Source organism: Ornithorhynchus anatinus, chromosome X5 (assembly GCF_004115215.2).
Source record: "Ornithorhynchus anatinus isolate Pmale09 chromosome X5, mOrnAna1.pri.v4, whole genome shotgun sequence".
Classification (NCBI taxonomy): Eukaryota; Metazoa; Chordata; class Mammalia; order Monotremata; family Ornithorhynchidae; genus Ornithorhynchus; species Ornithorhynchus anatinus.
Window position 1 is genome coordinate 65,224,485 of NC_041753.1, and position 2,455 is coordinate 65,226,939.

General features: G+C 44.7%; 1 non-coding gene across 1 annotated transcript; it reads left to right on the top strand.

Annotated features, from left to right (window-relative positions):
- The first annotated feature begins 268 nt into the window (after window positions 1-268).
- Window positions 269-406, top strand: LOC114808564. The gene has a single exon (XR_003756411.1). It is a non-coding gene; the product is annotated as a small nucleolar RNA SNORA7 (small nucleolar RNA).
- Window positions 407-2,455: the final 2,049 nt, after the last annotated feature.

Sequence of the window (2,455 nt, forward strand, 5' to 3'; positions counted from 1 at the left end):
TTAAAATATGTAAGAAGAAATATTGTTTATTTTCTGGTATTCATCTTTTTCTAGTTACGAGCGCTAAACTAAAGCCAGGCTGCTAAGACGTATGTCACTGATTCCTTCTGGGGAACTGAACATACTAGCATATGCTGGGAGCACGTACAATTCACACATGCAAATCATCCTGATATATTGCCTACAGTATATGATTCAAATGAGATATGTAAACTCCACTAGACTGCAAGATCCTTGATCAATCAATCGATGAATGGTCTTTATTGAGCCCCTCTCACGGTCACACCTGGAGAGTTTCCAGTACTCTACCAGTCTCGATTACAGGAGGGAGAGTCAAGCAGAGGCCTACCCATTCCAATCCTAGCTTGGGCAGTGGCCACTGAGTGGAAGGTTATCTGCTACAAGAAAAAACTCACCTTTGCTGGGCAGCAGTGGCATGGGAGAGAGTCGAGGGCAGAGACTCAAGTTTACTGCTTGGAAGGAGGCAGTGGTAAAAACACTTCTGTATTTTTACCAAAAAAACTCTATGGATAAACTACCAGAACGACTGCAGATGGGAGAGATGTGTCCATTGCGTACTATGGGTCGGAGACGATTAGACATCATTAGATGAGACATTTATTGAGCACTTACTGTCTGCAGAACACTGTACTAAGTGCTTTGAAGAGAACAGTACAAGTCCCATCCTACCTCACCTCACCGATCACCTACTACAGCCCAAACCAAGCACCAGCACCAGCCTACTCACTATGCCCCGTTCTCGTCTATCTCGCCGCTGACACCTTCCCACGTTCTCGCCCTAGCTTGGAACTCCCTCCCTTTCCATATATGCCAGACCACCACTCACTCCACCTTTAAAGCATTATTAAGATCACATACATTATTAAGATCACACCTCCTCCAAGAGGCCTACCCCTTTGTTTCTCCAGCTTCCTCTCCCTTCTGCATCATCTATGCACTTGGGCGTGCAACCTTTGGGCATTTGATATTCACTCCACCCTCAACCCCCTCAGCATTTATGTACATATATATTTTAATCATATATTATAAATCACTTATCGATATTAATGTCTGTCCCCTCTAGACTGTAAGCTTGTGGACAGGGAATATGTCTACTAAGTCTGTTGTATCGTACTCTCCCAAGAACTCAGTGCAGTGCTCTACACATAGTTAAAGCTCAATAAATACCATTAAATGGGTGTGCCTCAATGCTTGCAGGTGAGTTATAGGGGTGCTATGAGATTTTCCAAGGCTGTGTTCAGTCCTGTGAGAACCACAAGGGGGACACCAGCCCTTCCTGCGACAAAGGCAAAGGGTCTGATTGGTCAAGGAGGAGGTCTGAAGCCAGTCCAGGGTCATCCGTGGCCAGTTTAATAGGGAGGGATTTTATCCCCGATTTACAGATGAGAGAATGGATGCACAGAGAATTTAAAGTCACACAGCAGGCAAGTGGCTGGGCTGGGATTAGAACCCAGGTTTCCTGACTCCCAGGTCTGTGTTCTCTGCACACAGTAAGTGCTTAATAAGTACTATTACTACTACTCTTTCCAATAGGTCACGCTCCTTCCCCAAATCCCCAAGCATTTCCTCTGGATCAGCCCTTAGAAAACTGCATCCTTCCTCTTTTTTCCAAGCTCAGCAGCTGCGGAATGATGGTGGTTAGAGGCTACACCTAAATCTCAAAGAAGAGAAAAATGCTTTTTGGAATTCTCCCAATGAAGTGGCATTTAGGAGGTGAGAGAACAACAGTAAGGGTATTGAACCTTATAAAGAAAACCCACCCTGGAAATCTAATTTTAACCCCATTTGACCTGTTGTCCTTTGCAGAAGATGAGAAGTAGAGGGGGACTGAAACAGTGAAACCTTCACTTGGAATAGCAAGTTCTTGAAAAGATCTGTACTCTTGCACAAGAAATAATAAACCAACCTGTACCTGCCTTCCTGGAGGAAAGTGACTAAGAAATGGTTGATGGATACCAGTGAGTTCCTGCTAATCTGGTTTTATGTCAGAGTATAAAATTGAGGTATCAAGGGTCATAGTTTTCTAATAGCAATAGGCGAGAGAAAAGTATTCCCCTAGATGCTATTTGAAAGGTGAATGACTCTGGTAGGACTTACTTCAGAGGTAGGTTAAATGGTGTCACTCTTCAGTGAGTTTGCTCATTCCTTTCTGAGGAATTCCAAAAAAAGAAACTGTGAGAGAGTGATGGGAAACATCAAAGAAAAGAAGTGGGCCATGAAAGGGGGTGTGTCTCAATGCTTGCAGGTGAGTTATGGGGGTGTGATGGGATGATGGGACTTTCCAAGGATGGATTCATTCCTGTTAGAACCACAAGGGGGACACCAGTCCCTCCTGGGATGAAGGCGAAGGGTATGATTGGTCAAGGAGGAGATCTGAGGTCAGTCCAGGGTCTTTCGTGGTCTACCATCCTCTCCTCCCCTTCCTAGTTCCCCC